At 44.3% G+C, this 20,065-nt stretch overlaps 1 long non-coding RNA gene across 1 annotated transcript in view; it reads left to right on the forward strand.

The window, feature by feature from the left end:
• Window positions 1-19,409, forward strand: part of LOC142876867 (uncharacterized) — a 25,633-nt gene extending 6,224 nt beyond the window's left edge. The window contains exons 3-4 of the long non-coding RNA XR_012923702.1: window positions 161-215; window positions 698-19,409. This is a non-coding gene — a long non-coding RNA (uncharacterized LOC142876867). The remainder of the gene's footprint in view (window positions 1-160; window positions 216-697) is intronic.
• The last annotated feature ends 656 nt before the right edge of the window (window positions 19,410-20,065 follow it).

Below are 20,065 nucleotides of genomic sequence, written 5' to 3' on the forward strand. Positions count from 1 at the left end.
CGCTCTCGGGCTTCAGGCCTCTAGGGTCCCTCCCCTCCCGCGAGAAAAGGAGACTGGTGGGGGAGACGGGGTATTAAACAGGGGAGAGGGAGGAAACCGGGTCACAGAGGGTTCGTTTCTCTCATTTCTTTTTCTTTTCTTTTCTAAACCTCCGGCAAAGTATCCTCACTGCAGGGCAACTTCCCTGAAGTGTGCGCGCTTGGTCCAGCGGCCAGGTAAGACCGGGAGGATGCTGTGCTCCAGGGCCTGGGGCGCCCCGGGATGCTGGCGGCTGTGCAAAACTAGAACGACCCCGGGACCTTGGGAGGTTTTGCAAATAAACATAGCTTCTGCTCCGAGGAGGTCTAAGCAGAGCCTGCGACTAGGCTATAAGGGCGTGCCGACAGCCCGGGCGGGGACCCAGGAGGCAGCGGCCTCTGCGCGCAGGGCTGACGGCCACCAGGGAGACCATTTGGGTCCCGGGACCAGGAGGTGAGAAGATGACTGGTGTCCCTCCGCTAGGGTCCCTGGTTGCTAGGCTAGGATCCAGGACAATACAAGTGGGACTGAAACTCCCACCTTTTCCAACCTCCACCTCTTGGGGCAGCCCGGGCTGCTAGAGGCTCTGGGCTATGAGATGAGGGCTTTTTTCTGTTTCTTCCCTCCTCCCCTGCCAGTCTGGGTTGGGGACATGAGCGAATGGCATTCTCCACCCTAGGTCGCCACTGGAAGAAAATCCGTCCCCCAACGCATAGGTTGCTCAGAGCTGGGGTGCGCCCTGCCACCTGTCCCCACCGAGCCCGCCTGGTGCGCGGCCCGACGCTGCAGGCGGGACGCGAGAGCCCACGTCCGGCGGCGCCAACGGGTGGCCTGTACCCGCCTCGCTCCCATTCTCCAGTGGACAGAGCCGGGTAAGAACTGTGGGAGGACCCAAGCCTGATAAACACCACGGAGACCACCCAATATTCTCTCAAAATAAGGGTAAGGAAACCACACATTCGGATTTTTTTTTCCGTCTGTGGCGACCATTAGGTTTTTTTTTTTTTTTTTTTAAATTTAAAAGCAAACTTGGGGGTGCTCCAGCCTTTCCCCTGCCCGTAAGAAATCTCCTAGGCCTCTGCCGTCCCAGGTCTGTCCTCCAGAGATGTCCCGGGCCCAGCAGCTCCGGGTGGGCACCTGCGTGGGCAGTCCCCAGGCCTGAATCTATTCCCCACCTCCTACCCCCGCTTTTCTAATTCTTTGGGGCTTTTTTTTTTTCCCTATGGAGGATTGCAGCTACCGCCTCGCTGACAGCCTCCGGAGTCACAACCCAAGCCAAACCGGCCTTGGAGCCCACAGCAGCAAGGCCACCGCAAGCTTGTGAGCCAACGCGGGTCACCGGGAGGTCTGGAACCCCCGGGGGCTGCAGCGCTGCGGTTATTCCCGGGTGACTTGTGGACGCGCACAGATGGGGGACGCCTCGGGCCGCGCACTCAGGGCCAGCTTGAGCTCCCAGGAGCCGGGCGCTGGTGGACGGTCGTCTCATTTCCAGACTTGATGGCCTGGAACCTGGGATTGCAGGGCCGGCGGGGAGAGGGTGGGTTCAGGGACCCTGAGGGACAGGCGCCACGGTCGGGTGGGCGGCTCTGATCTTGGTTGGGGGAGGGAAACATTTGTTGGAGAAGAACACTGATTACCCAGTCCCCGCCTCCGCCCCGCAAGGTTACGTTTTCTGTTCCCGCACAGGCGCCGCGTCCCCTGTCGCGGAGGACGGCGGGGTTGTGAGTGCAGTGGCGGTTCACCCGAACACCTGGCGCAGCGTAGCCTCCGCGCCTCAGACCCTGGCGTCCGCCCGCACCGGGCACTGGGCATCCTTTCCGTGGGAGGCTGCGGGAGGCCAGGACGCGCCCTTCGAATGCCCAGCAAGAGCCCCAGGGAGGCATGAGAGCGGCAAAAGCCTCCCTCCATTCCTAGTCCCTCGCCCTGGACCGGGAATCGGGCTCCCGTACAGGGCTCGCGGTGGGCTCCCGGGCTCCAGGACTCAGCCAAGAGAAAGGCCAACTCCATGAGGTCGCCCGGGCCGCAACATCGCCCAGGGCGTAGGAAGACGGTGGGACCAGCGGGGACAGTCAAGGCACAGTGTCAAGGGAGGGTTGTAGAAGGCTTCGAGGGAAATGCACTTTGAAACAGTTTGAATTCCCTCTGTCCTGCCTTTCAGCAAGACCAAGAAAACCATGCACCCCTGAGAGGGCGAGTCTGCTTGTCGCTGTCTCTGCATCTCGCCTACCTGCGGCTCAGGCGCCAGCTGGAGACCGAGTGGGGAGCCCCAAGGAGGCTGAGCTCAGATTGAGAGGAGAGCAGCTGAACTGGAAAAGGGTTAGTTAGGTCATTGGGAGTTCCTGCCTCTGGGCCATAACTGTGAGGTTTTTCCTTTCAACTTCCCAGAATCTTTCTCCATCTCAGGAACCCCAACTCCGACTCTGCTCCAAAGTGTTCATCCTAGGCTGGCTGGGTCTTGGAGAGCGCTGAAAGGATCAGACCTGGGGTCTCAGGGAATCCCTAATCTGGGGACACACCTTGGCAGAATACACCCATCCAGGCCCAGGCAGTCAAGAAAGCCTCAGCTCTTTAGAGAGCCAGGAAACACCACATGGTTCGGGCAGCCAAAGTGTGGTTCTTGACCCACAGCACCGCCATTACCCAGAGAAGGCCAGAATTACCCAGAATCCGCCATTACCCAGAATCTCAGGCCTCACCTAACCCTACTGCATCAGAACCGCATTTTAAAAAGTTATCCAGGAACTGGTGCACGTGTACACTGGGAAAGCCCACACCTAGTTTATAAAGCCTGAGTTTTAGCCATTGCTCAACCTTGTGTCTCCCAGCCTCCTCTTCACTATTTGTCAAGAGTGAGTTGTTTTGGAGGTTCTAGGAAGCTCCTATGCACTCCTCAACACATATCAGACCAATGAAATTAGAACATTTAGTGGATGGAGACATGCAGGAGTGTATTTTTAAGGTTCTCAGGTGATTTTAATGACAGCCAGGAATGACTAGTGTAGTAGTACCCATTTTATAGATTAGCTGGGATTAGCTGAGATGAGGCCTGGGCAAGACCATATGTCCATTGTTAATGCCACTGCTCTTCATAGCCTAATTCATTCTCACTCCAGAAAGTATGGCCTTGAACCATCTAATCAACCTTGCTGTGCCTCAGTTTCCTTACCTGTAAAATGGAATTGATGATAGTAGTGCCTGCCTCAAAGGTGTTGTGAGATTTAGAATCAAATTCAAGAAATGTTCATTTATAAGGCAAAATCATTCATTTTAAACAAAATGGCAGAGGGGCCTGATTACTTACTTATCTCATTCCACTACCCCTACCCCAAGCAGCCCTCTTTCAGAACACAAGACCTTATTTTGCTTCAATATTCATGTCGATATTTGAACATTTTTGCATAAAAACCAATATTTTCAGTTGCCTCGCAATTCAGTAAACTGGGTCTTCTGTGAAGGCTGATTTTGCCACCTCCAGTGTCTCCATTCCAGGCCCACCAATTTTAGAAGCACTAGTGGGAAGTGTGCTCTTGGCTCTGTGCCTTCCCAGGACAGCCACATGGGAGGGCCTCACCTGGAAATGCGAATCCTGTAGGTTGGAGGTGGGGCAGAGTATTTGTGTATCTAACAAATTTCCAGGTAATGCTGATGCTTCAGGTCAGAGGGGACCACACTTTGAGAACCGCAGTGCCAAATGAGTGGGTGATGCAGAGCATCTCAGACGTCTTAATAGCAGCACTGTTAGGCCTGAGCCAATGTGCCCAGCCATAGGTGTGCTTCTTACAGCCAAATAATTCAACCCACCTATGCTAGAAGTTTGTTCATTACTTCCCCTCAAGAGAATGAAATCTGAAATGGGCCTTGATAGGAGTATAAATGATCACAGATATTGCCCCTTCTTATATGGTTATAATAATACATCTCATATATCAGTGACTATACCTTTATAGCTTTATATTGTGGTTATTTTTCTGTGTTCCCTGCTAGCTGAGACTCCTTGAGGGTAAGAACCATATTTAATACATCTCTGTGTCCCCAACACCTATCATAAAGTCTGGAACACCACAGAGGCAAAATAATGTTGCCGAAATTCTCTATCACAATACTTTGTTATTTCTGGGAGTCACTAATGCCAGCATGTGCATGAAGTTAAAATAATTTGTAACCATCATGTTCCAAAAGTATCCCTACATTACCAATGGTATAAAGATTTATGGGTATTTATCAGACACTGTTTTAAGCTCTGTTCTAAATAGATCAACAAGACAGTAGGCATTTTCCTTGTCCTTGAACCTTTGCCTTTGCTGTTCCTTCTACTTGGAATGTTCCTCCCACACCCTCCCCTCCATATCCATATCCATATGGCTCCATCACTCAGCTTCCCCAGGTCTGTCTCCAAATATGACCCTCTCAGTAAGGCCTTTCCTGGACATCCTATTTGGAACAATACCCTCCCCACCCCACTGCCAGCTAGACTCCCCATCCTTCTTCCTGGCTTTATTTTTCTCCCTATAATATACTGCTTTTTTTAATAGTTTAAGGCATAATCTTATTGTAAGACACACCACTATTTTATATGCCATTTAACAAGCAAAATATGCTGTCAATTAAACCATGGCATGCCATCGATTAAGACTCATTCAGAGTGTTAAAAAGAAAAAACGAACTTACATGGCTTGGAATTGATAAAATGCATTCATTTACATCATTTATTGTCTGGTCCTTTTCAGTAGAATAAAGATTTCAATTTTTTTTTAAACTTCTCTATCTCCAATGCCTTGAAACATAATAGGCATTTAAAATGTTAAATGTGGGAGGATAAAATCTATGTATTTAGAAGTGAGACCGGGGATCAAGTAAACAGTTATAAAACAATATAATAAATGCTCAAATAGAAGGTGGCAGGAAGTTTTCTTTGGACACAAAGAAGGACCTCGGTGGGAAGAGCCTCTCAGGGGCGGTGCTAACCAAGCTGGTCTAGAAGGGTGTGGGAGGCAGATCCACTGCAGGGGAGAATTTCAAGCTGCAGAAGAAACTGCATCAAAGCCCAGGGATATAAAAGACTACGAAAAGTTAGAGCTAGAGGTTATTGCATCTGAACAAAATGTGTGCTGTGATGAGAAAATATCAGCATCACCTTCAGGGCTTGTTAAAGCACATTGTTGGGCCCCATCCCCAGAGATTCTGATCCGGGAGGACTGCAGTGTATCAGGAAGATTTGTACCTCCAATAGGTTCTTGGTGATGCTGATGCTGCAGGTCCAAGGACCACACTTTGAGAACCCCTGGTCTAGGGGGAGCAGGCAGGATGAGGGGACCAGCCATTTCTATGGCAATAGCCATTTCATGTGCTACTACATCCTCAGCCTTGGTGCACACACTGAGATGAAGTTTGGAGACCACTGGGGGAGAGGGCAGCAAGGGGCTTTTAATTTCTTCAATCCAATGTGGAATAAATAATATAGAGATTTTTCTATAGCCTCCTAAATCTGGGGAAAGTAAACACCTTTCCTTGTACCCAAATTGCCCTCTTGCTTTTCAGAGCAGCCTGGTATAGATGAAAGTGTATTTGTCCTTTTTCAGTCACGTTATGGGAAGACATCAAGAAAGTTTCAAAAGTGATTTTGACAAAGGCCAAGAAGTTGCAAAAAGTGAATATTCTGAGAATCAAAAGTTGATGCCAAACAAAAGTCATGGAACTATTTTAAAGACTGTTTTAGAGTTACAGGGCAGCATAACTGGAAGGAGCTGGAGAAGAGAATTTTTCCCACCCAGTTGTTGTTCCGATGGAAACCAAAGGCTGCCAGGATTGAGTGCTGGGATACAACTTCCTGCTTCCAGCTTTGATGTCCCCATCAGTGAAAGGGAAAACAGGGGCCAGAATGCAGTGTGCTATTGGCAAGATTCACCCCACCCTTGTCTACTCCTCAACACTCATGGCCTCACCACCACTATCTGGAAACAGTTCTAGAATATTCTCCTGTGTCCTTTATTCCTACCTAAGTCATGGACCCCAGGGACCCCAGGGAGCCTAGGCCCTCAGCTCCTCCTCATACAGCTCTGAAAATCTCTGTAAGGATGTCATCTCCCACTCTTCTTATCTTTTGGAACTCATAGTCAGTCATCAGCACGATTCCCTAAATCCTCAACCCCTTCTTTACAAATACCCCTCCTCTGCCTGCTATAACTCAGATGTCCTATGAAGGGATCTCATACAAAGGGATGCTGCTTTCTGTGCAGTCTTCTCAAGAGACAGCTGTAACCTCCCAAACTCCTCTTGTGGGCTCTAAAGGTATGTGTCTTCTCTGCCCCTCGTTGCTGTTTTCCCAGACAATTCTCTTCTTTTTCCTCCCTAAGAGAGCCCCCACTCTCCTAGCTTTGAATTTGATGTCTTCAGATTGTATCTCCACTACTCTTTCTTGTACAATGACACACTGTCACCCTCTTCCTAACAACAGATCATGCCTCATTCTCTGAATATGTTAGTTACTGACTTACTGTCACTCTCTGTAATACTTCCTTTGTCTCCTTCTCTTGATGGTTTTGGTACCCATAGGGATGGCTTTCTAATACCATGACACCCAGTTCCTCAAGTTTCTGTCCACTAATGGTCTTGTCTTACATCCTATCTCAGTCACTTACTCCATGGTCCAATTTCCTGCCAGTCACTGCTCCATTTCTCTGCCTGTTTTCATAGCATAGATCTTTGAAATAACCATCTACACTCACTACCTCCATGTTCTCTCATCCCATTTTCTTGACCCCACTTTTACTGGGCCCAACCCAAGCTGGTCCTATTGAGGTGTGATGGTCTTTGATGTGTCACTTTGGTTAGGAGAAGTTATTCAATCAGACAGTAATATTGATTACTGTGTTTTATTGGTTGTGATTAAAGTCCATTATCAGTTGATTTTAGGTAAGGGAGGTAGTTTAGATAATCTAGTGGGCCTTATCCAATCAGTTGAAGGTCTTATAAGCAGAGCTGAGGACTCCCTGGAGAAGAAAACAATCTCCCTGTGGACACCAGCTTCCTATGCCTGAGGGTTCCAGCCTGTCCTTCCTAATGGAATTTGGACTTAATTACCTAACCCCATAATCACATAAGTCAATTTCTTGCAATAAATCTCTTAATAAATATCTCCCACTGGTTCTACTTCTCTTGTTGAACCCAAACAGATACATGAGGTTATTCATGGTTTCCAGGATGCTAAATTTAATAATAAATTCTCAGGTCTTGCTTGACCTATCAGCCAAATTTGACACAGTTGATAATCTTATCTTTAAAGCTCTTCATTCATTGGCTTCCAGAACACTGCACTCTTTGGGGCTTCTCATGAATCACTGGCTTCCATACAGTTCCCTTTAGTGGTTCTTCCTCACCTGTGCTAACTCTTAAGGTTGGAATGCCCAATGCTCAAACCTCTTCTCTTTCTACTGTTCCATCTGGCTGAACCCACATCTAGAGTTGCCCCAAAAGTGGCAGCAGAAGGGTTCCCACAACACACTTTTCCAAATTTTCCAAGATGGGGCCAGCTGGGATTCTACAAAAAGAAGCACTAAACACCAGGGTGTTCAGTCCAAAGAATTTATTAAGGGAACTTACATATAGAGGCATCTGCAGCTTCCTTGTGATGGACAGTGAGGACAGGAGATATTCTACTCAGGTATGTCACCCATGAGGAGGTCATGTTATGGAGGTTTAAGGAATTTGGCTCAGGGCCAGGGCTAGTTTCTACAAGATTAGCAATGTGTTTGATTGTTCAGTGTTTTGGGCAACAATGTAAACAAGTTTATCATTACCTGGGAATTTTCAAGGCCCCATCTAGCTTGGGTTTAAGCCAGCAGGGGAAGACATGCAGCACTGGCCAGGACACAGAAAGAGAGTGGAGGGCTATGGAGGACCCTACATGCCATACTCACTCGGTTGGGTACATCATTCAGTTTTGTTTCTTTAAGCGAAATGCATGGGCTCATGAACCCAAGTGTTTGCCTTATGTATATCCAACTGCCTACTCAACATCTCCACTGGGATATATGTAGAAGGTAACATTTCCATGATGGATAATTTTATGCATCAACTTGGGTGGGCTATGGTGCTCAGATTTTTGATCAAACAGCAGATCAGATGTTGCTGTGAAGGTTTTTTTAGATGTGATCAACATTTAAAGCAGGAGACTCCGACTAATGCGGATTATACTCTATAATATGGGTGTGCCTCATCCAATCAGTTGAAAGCCTTAAGAGAAAAGATTGAGGTCCCCAGAGGAAATGGGGATTCTGTCTTCAGATTGCCTTTGGACTTGGGCTGTAAAATCAACTGTTTTCTGGGACTCCAACCTGCTGGCTTGCCCTGCCGATTTTGAACTTGCCAGCTTCCTTAATTGCATGAGCCAATTCCTTAAAATAAATGTTTTTCTCTCTCTTCCTCTCTCTTTCTCTGCCCGCCCACTGTTGCTTCTGTTTCTCTGAAGAATCCTGACTAATACAACATCTAAAACCAAACTCCTTACCTTTCCTTCCTCCCCAAAACCCCTGTTGTTCCCCTAAACCTTCCCCATTACAATTAGCAGCAACTCCAGTTGCTCAGACTAAAGCTTCTAGACCACCACTGATTCCTCATCTCCTTATATCTCACATCTCATGCATCGGAGAATCCTGGCATCTCTCCCTTCCAACTAGATCCATAGTCTGACCATTGCTTACCATCTTTGTTGCTCTTTCCTTAGTCTATGCCACCATCACCTCTCATCTAGATGAAAACCTCCTAATTAGCGCCCCCCCCCACACACACACACACTTCTGCCTTGGTGCTCCCATGGCCTTTTCTTCACATGGGATAAAGAGTGATTCAACAGTATGGTGAAACCTTATCACTCCTTCCTCAAAACTCTGTAATGGTTTCCCATTTCATTCAGATGAAAAAGCCAAGCCAACAAGGCTGTACATGAGGTGGCTGCTGTTGCCTCTTCTATAATTGCTTGACCTTTCATCTCCGCTCATGTTCTACATGTTCTCCTGTGTAAGACCCTTTGCTCTTGCTGCTCTCTCTGCTATAAATACTCAGAGTAAGGACTAAGTTTGGCCATGAAAGATAGAAAACTCATAATAACTGTGGCTTAAACAAGTTCTTTCTCTTGAAGAAACATCCAGGGATCGTTATTCCAGGGATGGTTGGCTGGTCCATAGGCTCAGAGGCTCAGGCTTCTCCAACCTGGCAAGGCATTCACTTTCCATGACCCCTCATGGTCCAACCAGCAAGGAGAAGCTCAAGGAACAGGAAGAAAGGGGTCAACAGAGAGACAGCTACTATCTTTCAAGGAAGATTTATGAAGGCTGGACACTTCCCCTGACATGCCATTACTTAGAATGGAATCATATGGTCATATCTGGCTTCAGGGGAGCCTGGGAAATGTAGTACTTATTCTGGGAAGCCATTAACCTAGATGAAATTCAGTTCTATCTGGAAGAAGATGGGCAGAAGAATATTGGGGGGGAAGGCTAGCAGTCTCTATCTCAGCATACTTTGGGATGACAAAGGTGTCCAGCATGGCTGAGGGAGAGTGGCATGAGATTAGATTGGAGAGGCAGGTAGGCAGGGAAGATTACAAGGTCTGCCTGGAAAGTATCCAGCCATGTAATATGAGAAACAGAGACATTTATTGAAGAAGATGCAAGATACAAGAAACATTGTACATAGGACAAGGATGCCTCAGTTCCCTTCAAAGTAGGCACCTTGAGATCTCATATAGTTCTCCTAGCATCTCTTAACCCAACCTGTGCACGTTCAACATGCTCAGGTGTTCTGCTTGTTGCAGGCCTTCCAGAACATAGATCACTTTCTACAGATTCTTGACCATCTTTGAAGCATTTGTGCCACACTTTCATTTGCTCTGTACTCATCGCATCATCCCCCAAAAGCCTTCTGAATCATCCCAATTATTTTCATGGAGGAATGTTCAAGCTTAACGCAAAATCTGATGCAGATTTGTTGCTCTACTTGCTCAGTCATTTTGAATGTGGCAGCCACACAGTACAAACGCTCACTCAACAATGTCTAGCACCCCACTGACTAGTACAGTGAAGTCATCATTGTCCACAAATGTGCATCCCAGTCCACTCTCTTTGGCTGCCAAGTTACATCAATGTCATACAAACCATTCTCATTATATTAACAATGGCAGGAAACTTTCCGGACAGACCTCATATTTCTAAAGATGGCTGCCAACAATCCCTCCCTTTCTTGTATATTAATGTCCCTCCTCCAATCAAGAGGCAGGTCTACCTTCCCTCCCTGTGAGGTGAGTCTGAGCTGACCTTGTGACTTCCTCTGACCAATGGAATAGACCAATAGAATGTGTGGATGTGATGCTGTGTGTTTCGATCTAGGCTTTAAGAATCTTAGTAGCTTCCTTTTCTGTCCTTTCGGAGATCCAGCTTCCAGGTAAAGAAGCTTGAACCTGACCACTAAATGCTGGGAGACCACGTGGAGAGGGAATCGTCCACGCAGCCATCCCAGATGAGGAGCCAGAAATGTGAGCAAAGCCATGTTTGATGTTCCAGCCCCAGCTGGGTTCCCCACCAAATGCAGCCACACAAGTGACCCCAGTCAATACCAAATGGAGCATAAGCACTAGCCAGCTGAGGCCAGCCAACCCACAGCATCATGATAAATAATAAATTGTTGTTGCTTCAGGCACTCAGTTTTGGAATAGTTTGTTATGCAACAAAAGATAACCAAAATAGCAGGGGCCAGATCATGTGAAGGTTTATAGGCTTGGGAAAGAAGTTTGGCTTTTATTTTTAGTGCAGAGGGAAGCATTAGGGGATTTTAAGCAGATGAGTAACACAAGCTGATTTATACTTCAAGAGGATCACTCTGCTACTGTGTGGAGAAAGGGCTGTAAGGGCTCAAAAGTGTGTGGAAATGAAACCAGGAAGCTGTTTCAGGAGTCAAGGTAAGAGATGACAGTGGTTACAACCAGGGTGGCTATCTCAACCAGTGTTGAGAGGTGGTTCCATTACAGAAATATCCTGGAAGAAAAGAGCTAGGAATACTTACCTATTGATTGCACAAGAGGACGAGAGACAGTGAGTAATCAAAGATGACTTTTAGAATTTTAACCTGAGGCTGGAAAGACAGTAGTGCCATTAATAACTAAAATGTGGAAGAGTGGGCAAAACCACCCAGGAATTCTAATGTCAATAAGTTAAGTTTGAAATACCTGTTTTATTAATATAAATCCAGTGGCAGCTTTGAGTATTTGAATATCAATGAAGAGGACATTGCTGGATGTATAAACTATCAAGTCAGATTACCAAGGATCCTTCTTGCTACTTCAAAGTAGGGCTGTGTTGCTTTGCCCTGCCCCTTAGAGCAGGGCCTACTTTCTCCTGCAAATGCAAAATATTAGTGAACTCAAATATTAGACTTTTGCATTGAGAAGTAAATTTAGAAAAGCACATTGTCTTTGAGACAGAGTCTCATAGCTTTCTCAGCACTTGGCATGCATATCTAGCAGACTTGGGATGATTAATGGACATGATTGTTTATGACCCATTTATGTGGCTATTTCTTCCATTACAAGGCCTTTGAAATCTGGAAGGCTGGCTGGATTCCATTTCAACTAGAAACATCGCCATCCTTTTTTTTTTTTTTTAAATCATAAAACAAAACAAAATGCACCACTCAGTCATACTTCTAGAGGTTTTGTTGTAACTAAACTCCAGCACATACTATAGCATCTGTGTAGCTTTCATGTTTTCTGTCCTATTTGTTAAAATATTCACAATGGGAAATAAAGATCCAGGGTTGATTAGCTGCCACTGATTTTGGTAATCAGTTTTGATCATTCAAAAGTAACTTACCATACTGTAGATTATTCAGGCCTTTTGTTGTTGCTAACATTTCCTGCCAATAGCCCCCATATCAGAGGATAGGCTGTGAAAGACAAAAGAGGGAGCAAAAACTCTTGATATTTTTTCCTGATTGGATAATCCATTAAGCAAACTTTAAGACTTATCTTTGTGCATGACACTGAGGAGTCTGCCATCTTATAGGAAAGTTAAGACACATGCATGAACATCTGGCATCCTCCAGCAGCTGGAAGTACCATTTCTTTATTTTTTTTTTTAAGCAAAATAAGTCTAATTTGTATGTCCTCTATCAAAGCCACTAAGTCTCCAAGGTTGAAGGGAGCCCAGTCCAGCAGGTGCTCTTGGGGCCCCACTCCTATTCCCCTGGCCCTTCTCTCATAGCTTTAGTACTGTCTTGTTCATGCTGATGGCTTCCTGCCTCAAGCACTTGTGACTCCCTTCCCAAGGGTGTTCTCTGGCCCCAGGAACTTGCTTAGCTCATGAGGATCAGACAGTAAGTGCTGGGGAGTTACTACCCTTAAGAGCAACTCTCGTCCAATGAGAAGAGACATTTGGAGGATGAATACCCCTTGTCGTCACTTTGGTGTGGGACCATTCTGTAGGGCATGCTACACTGTCCCTCACGGAGTCCCCAGGAGGACTGTGCCCATTGCCCACAGCAGTAACGTCTCCATAATGATTCCTTTATTGTTTCACCTCCACCCCCACGGCCCCTCCCTATGTTTCCTGGGATCACCTCCCAGATAAAATACCTGTACTCAAATTCTGGTCTGAGGGTCTGCTTTTTGGAGAACACACACTGAGATGTCTGGCATCATTTAATTGTCTTCTTCTTCAGAATCATATGGTAGCACTAGGGCTTGTGAAACCCTGGGGAGTCGGAGAGGCCCCCACTCCTCAGTCCCAGAGGTCACTGAAACCCTTGTTTCTTGTCCATGCCAGCATGGGCATGACCTCTTTGTCCAAAGCAGTGTTTTCTCTTGGCAGCTCCCTTCTTTCTATAAAGGCTTATAAAGCAGGAGAAACCAAGCCTTGCAAGCAGTCAAATAGCCTTCCCATAGAGGTTCTGCCACTTCCCGGGCCCTGGATTTCAGAAAGCCTGTGTCTTTGAGGGCTCCAGACCCTTTATTTCCTCTTTTCCACAAAAGCTAGAGAACTGTGTTCCTATTACTCTGCTCCTCAACCTCTGTCCCTTCCCTCTTCTCTACTGCAGCCTAAGTGGGCTAGACCAAGAGCTGGCAAACTTTCCCTGTAAAGGGCCAGATAGTAAATATTTTAGATGTTGCTGGCCATACAACTAATTAATCCTGCTGTTGTAACATGAAAACAATCAGAGGCCACATGTCAGTGGATGAGTGTGCTCTGTTACAATTTTATTTAGGGACACTGAAATTTGAATTTCATACCATTTTTTATGAGCCATAAAGCACTTTTAACTTTTTTCCATAGAAATGTAAAAAACATTCTTAGAGGTAAGAGACTGGGTTTCACCCCTGGGCCATAGTTTCTTGACCCTTACACTAGACTTTCTAGAGCAAAGTTCTGTTTAGATTTCATTATCCTGCTGAGCTCCTTTTGGATTGTTATTATTTAAATCAAATCTAACTAATGTTGGGAATACCTGGAACTTACTAAATTCTGATATATTAACAACAAATAAATCCATCTAGGGCAGGGAAAATATCCCTGTGGCATTTTCCTCATAGCACCTCATTTGGTGGTATACATAAATTAATTTATAATGGCACCAAAAGCATGGAGCTTATTTATTCTTTACTGTGCTAAGTGCTGTGCTGAAGGGCTCACTCAATCATTTCCTTATTTGAAGCAGAAATGATAAAACCTATACTAAGAGGTTGCCATGACAATTGAATGACATTTTGTCTTTGGCAATGCTCTTTGTTAATTGAAATTGTAAATTGTCAGACGGTTTTGTGATCATGGCTTTTAGGTGTAAGATACGAGGATCTCTATCACAGTGCGGTGATTCTGTGGAGAAGAGCAATCTGGTGACTGGAGAATAAATGGGGTCTATTCTTTAATATCCCACTGTGTTGCTCTGTGACCTCAGATTCAACATCTGCACAATGGTGATAATGCTCTTGACTTGCCTGTAACATGGAGATTAAATCAGAGAGCTTGTTAAGTGCTATAAATATGTGAAATTTAACTTGAATATTTGAGTTCTGTGCAAGGGGTGTGCATGTATGTGTGTGTGTGTGTGTGTGTGTGTGTTTAGGCAGAAATCTAAGATGACCCTCAATATTCTTGTCTACACACACACACACACACACACACGCACGCACGCACACATACACTCTGTATAATCCCTTCCTGTTGAGCATAGTCAGGACAGTGAATATGATATATTTCACTTCCTTGATTAGGCTATGTTACTTGACAAAGTTGGAGGGATTCTGCAGATATAATAAGTCAAACCAGTTGAATTTGAATCAATCAAAAGGAAGATAAGATGATCTTGGGTGGGCCTAACTTAATCAAGCAAGTCCTTCAAAGAGACTGGACCCTTTCTAAAAGAATAGTGATAAAACAGAGACTCTGCTGCTGGCTTTGAAAACGTAGGCTGCCACATTGTGAAGAAAACCTACATATAGGACCATGTGTCAAGGAACTATAGGAAGCTTCTAGGAACTGAGAACTACCCCTGATCAACAGGCAACATGGGAATAGGGACCTGAGTCCTACCATTGCAAGGAAGTGAATTCTGCAAGCAACCACTTGAACTTGGAAGAGGATCCTGAGCCTTACAGCCCAGATGATATTTCATTTCTGCCTTGTGAGATTCTGAGCAGAGAATCCAGCCACGCTATGCCCAGATTTCTGACCCACAGAACTGTGAGATAATAAATGGGCTTGCAGTAAGTTTGTGCTCACTTGTTTTGCAGCAATAGAAGGCTAACAGAGTGTGAACTTACAGTCTAAATGGGGTGGATGAGAATAAGCATGTAAAGGATAAAAATCTAGAACTAATTGCTAACAAATGTATTCTGGGCCATAAATTCTGCATCCCACTCTGTTTAGGGCAGAATTAGGGAGGGTATGGTGGAATGGGACCTTCATTGGTAGAAGATTATTGAGGTCTGCCTTCTGTCATGAAAGTAAGAAGAGAAAGAGTTTCCTTGGAGAAGGTGGAACTTAGGCATGAGAAGTTTATGCTTCCATAGAGTGTAAAGTCATAAAGAAAAGTGAGAACTAAAAATTAAATCCTAACCCCCCCAACCAACTGGATGGGTCCCCTCTTGGCCAAGGGCACCCTAGAGAAAGCTTAAAAACTGAGTTCCTGGCCATGACAGGACAGGAGTTTGGACATGCCTCATTCTACCCCCTCCTTTTTGCAATTTAGACACTACAGACCAGCACTAATGTTAAAACAGAGATAAGACTGACAAACTGGACTCTTTATGACAATAAATACCAAATTATAAACAAGACCTAAGGGCATGCCAGACAAGGGTTAAATCGTGCATTCCTACACTTAAAGAATAAACTATGTTCTAACTGCCACTAACTAAACTCCATCTTCCCACAAGCCGTAATTACATCTTTGATTGGACAACAGACTGGTTTCAATAACTTTCTCCTGGTAAGAGACCAACCATGGACTAGTTCTGGCTGGTTTACAGAGGCTGCACACACAAGTGCTTTCATGCTCCTGCTTTACTTTTCGAAAGATAGGGCCTCATTTAATACAATTAAATGCTAAGTCTCCACCCCAAAGTAAACATGGGATGTATGTAACATGCATGTTTGCTTATCATGCATGCATGTGACCCCTCCACTTTGTGAATAATCATTGCTCCTCCTATAACACGTTGACTATGTATATTTGGCCAACCCATTTGTCATAAATTCCTGCCTACCCCCACTCCCTTAAAGTGCCTGCCTCCAGTTTTGTCAGGGGGCCTGATTCCCAGCTTGCAGGTTGTAACCTTTTGTAAGAAATAAAGTCTCCTTTCCAAATTTATAAATTGAATGATTTTTCAATTGACACAAAAAAAGGAAGAGTGTTTCAAGAATGACTTCATCAAATACTGATGAGAGGTTCAGATGAGTGTATATGACAGATACATGGGATTTGGTTGGGCACCGATGTACATGATGGGAGTTTAAATGTGAACTTACCTCCACATTTATGATCCATTGACATCTTACAAGGGTGCCAAGACAATTTAATGTGGGAAAAATAGTCTTTTCAACAATAGAACAAATAGTGCTGTGACAACTAGTTACCTGTATGCAAGAAAATGATGTTGGATTCTTACATGATATACAAAAAAAAAAAAAAATTCAACATGGATCAAGGATACAATGTTAAGTGTTAAAACTATAAAATTCCTAGAAGAAAGCAGGCATAAATCTTAGTTTCCTTGGATTAAGCAATGGTTTCTTAAGCACCAAAAGCACAAGTGACAAAAGCAAAAATAAATAAATTGGACTTCATCAAAATAAAATATTTTGAGCTTCAAAAGTGACCATCAAGAAAGTAAAAAGACAACACATAGAATGGGAGAGAATTTTTATAAATCATATTTCTGAGAAACAACCAGTGTCTTTGAGAAGGAACTTCCTCTAAGAGGACCAGGATGGCCGACTAGACACAGGTAGTGTGTGCCTCCTCCACAGAGAGGAACCGGAATAGTAAGCAGATTCTCACATTTCAAAGAGATCATCTAGGAGAGAATGCTAGGATTCACCAGAGAAGTGAAGGCAAACACCAAAAGTGGGTAAGGAGAGAGTTCGAGGCAACTTGCCCAGCTGGGGATGGGCTAAGAGCTGGGATAAGGTCCTGGGCACAGGGAAACAGAAAGAGAGAAGGCCCTGGGGCTCCTCACTCCACGATGAGCTTTGACAATCTTAGCTATAAGAGAGAGAACCTCCCAACCCACCAGGGAGCTGCCTGAAGATTGCACAAACACACTACTCCAGAAAGGGAACCCACGTGGAAGCCCGCAGTCATCCAAGCCTACAGCAACTTGAGCAGGGCTCCGTTCTGAGGGCCTGGATACCCGGGAGCTGCAGGTGCCTGCAGCCTCTGTGCAGATCCAAGAGCGGACAAAGGAGCCCAGGTGCTCCCACGCACCCTTGGGAAGTTCCCCACCATCCTGCTGTGAGTTGCTGTCGAGCCTGAGATGTGCAGCCAGTCTGTGTCTGTGCAAATGCAGACAGCATTTTCCACACTTTCTTGCCCACCTTTCTTGCCTGGATGGGGTCCCAGCCACTCTGGTCCCAAGCTCAGAGTCAGCACAGGAGGGAAATGCCAAATGACCCAGACACAGGTGGGCATGAAAAATTGGGGCTGTTAATGCAATCCATCTACCCTATAAGCACAGCCTAAAACTATAATTGCAGATAATTTTTTAAAAATACTGCATTACTAGTAAAAAAACAAGTTGAAAGTGTAGAGGATAAGAGGGGGCTTCTCATAAATATTTGATCAATGAATACAGTTAGCTCGATGCTGAAGTTATGTCCAACATAACTGTTTGTGTGGCTAGGTAATGCAGTGTAAGTGAATTCATAACACAATGGTACAATATGCTGTGTTATAAATACCACACCCCAACAGAAATACCAAGTTTTTTCCTAAGGAAAAACAAAAAATAGACGTGTAAAAAGCTGTGTATGAATTTTGAGAAAATTAAATACATATATTGTTTGAAAAGAGTAAACAACAAGCATTTTGATGGATCCGTATACCATTTCCTCATTCACATTATATGGTATCAAAGTTCAGAGCTGACTCATGGTCAAATTCATTCCCCTCTCATTTTGTTTGGTACATTCTGATTCACCTGAAGCTACTGGGTAATAGTGTGAGTGATTCTATATACGATATTAAATGAGCCTCCATTGAAAAATTTTTCCCAATTTTATCGTGGTGGAGATCCAAACATTTTCAGGATGAGGCAGCTCAGGGACTGCCTCTCACCGCCAATTTCCAAGAAAGTGATGCTAGGGGAGGAGAGGAGTGGAAGAGGCATTGTATCCTTTATCGAGATAAGCGCAGACACCTATTTTTTCCTTTTAATGTATAAGCAACGATGCTGCTATTTTTAACTATCTCCCTGCTCCCTCCGCTAATATATTTTTTCATTATTCTAACTTATGGAGCAGAACGCTTTTCATGAAATATTATTAAAGAAGATGGCTCATAAATATTCATCCCAGAAGCACCACCCCAGATTTATTATGACATTAAAGAAGCAATTATTAAAGTGTGTGCTTGAGATTCTGTTAACTGCCAAGCATCAGAGAAAAGTTGCAGAAAAGTGTGGTCTTATGCTAGATTTTCACTAGTGATGATGGAGGAGAAGCTATTTAGGGTTTGGAATGAGGTATCCCTAAAATAACCTCAACACTAAATAATACAGGTATTCCCTCTTCACGCCCCATAATCTCCTAATATTGATGGGTCCCCACTGTTAAATGCCTGATGGCCACTGTGACAGTCATACTGTTCTAAAAGGATGCTAACAATAAGAATTAAGAAAAAATGTTTTTCTCATGTTAGCACTTTTTTCAGGTTTTCAAAGACATTTCCTGCCTAAGAAGCTACATAGACAGTTACAAATCTTTCATTTCACTTCACAGAAAAGAATTTAAATAGTCATTGATAGTTATTGACTACCTGTTCTTTGAAAAGCAAAGGAAGGAAGCCTGAAAAGAAATTGATCTGGACTGGTGGAAAAGTTTGATGCATAAATAGCATCTAAAGTATAAATGGCTAAATTAAGAAGGGCAGATTATTCCTTGCCTGGGAGAATGAGAGAGCTTTTTGGAGATGGCATTTCTGGAGGTTGCTTTTTAAGGACAGAACATCATTATGTCATGCAGTTAGAAAAGATGTGTGCTGTGTGTGCATTAACGGAGAATAGTGATAAGTTCAGATTGGCTAGGTGAGGAGGCAGCTTGGAGCCAGAAACTGAATGCTGTTATCACTAATTTTAATATTTTTTAGGTAGTGGATAGGAATTCTGTATTTACAACCAGAATGGTAATATGATTAGAAGTGTCATTTGGGAAGATTAATCTGTGTGTAAAAAGATTTGAAAGGCAAAGAAATTGAATAGGAAGTTTAAAATTTTGGGTGTTAAGGAATGAGAGAAGTTGTAAGGAAGGAGAGGAGAACTTTGAAGAAAGGGAGAATTCATAGGTTCTATCTAACAGATTGGGTGCAGGAGGAGATGAGATGAAGCAGAACATAGCCCCAAGGTTTAGCACTGGTTATGGACTATTAAAATGAACAGGGACGACAGATGGAGAAAGGGTCTCTATTTTTTGTTAATTACATACAATGTGCACACGGGCCATTTATTTAACTCTTGACAATCTGGGAGAAAAAAATCAGAGCCTAGGGAAAGAAAGGTCAAGGCAAGAGTTACAGATTTGAGAGATATGCAGAGAAGAAGAAATTGAATGCATGTGATTGAATGAAACAGCTAAGGGAAAACATATAAGAATATTCTCTGAGTAAAGATAGTGAAAGATAGATTTCTTTTCCTTTTTTTTTTTTTTTTTTTTTTTTGAGACAGAGTCTCACTTTGTTGTCCAGGCTAGAGTGAGTGCCGTGGCGTCAGCCTAGCTCACAGCAACCTCATACTCCTGGGCTCAAGCGATCCTCCTGCCTCAGCCTCCCGAGTAGCTGGGACTACAGGCATGCGCCACCATGCCCGGCTAATTTTTTATATATATATATCAGTTGGCCAATTAATTTCTTTCTATTTATAGTAGAGACGGGGTCTCGCTCTTGCTCGGGCTGGTTTTGAACTCCTGACCTTGAGCAATCCGCCCGCCTCGGCCTCCCAAGAGCTAGGATTACAGGCGTGAGCCACCGCGCCCGGCCTCTTTTCCTTTTTGAATTGCTTTCTGGGAAGCTCACTGCAAAATTTGAAACCCAGTTGCAGAACTGCTCAAGTTTTTGTTTTCTAACAAAATGAATCTCTTGTACCTTACCCTATCTTTAAAATTTGCCCCCCCCCCTCTTTAAGGCTTGGGGTTGAGAAGCTTGTATATTTTTGGAATATGCTATATTTCATGAACTCCAAGTTGTAAATATTTTTCACATTCTAACATCTCTGAAATTGAGATGTATCTTAATCACTGGATGGTATGTTACAGTTTAATTAGCAGTGTGTTTTCATTCTTTGTGATATATA

The sequence above is a fragment of the Microcebus murinus genome, chromosome 16, assembly GCF_040939455.1.
Source record: "Microcebus murinus isolate Inina chromosome 16, M.murinus_Inina_mat1.0, whole genome shotgun sequence".
In the NCBI taxonomy this organism is placed as follows: Eukaryota; Metazoa; Chordata; class Mammalia; order Primates; family Cheirogaleidae; genus Microcebus; species Microcebus murinus.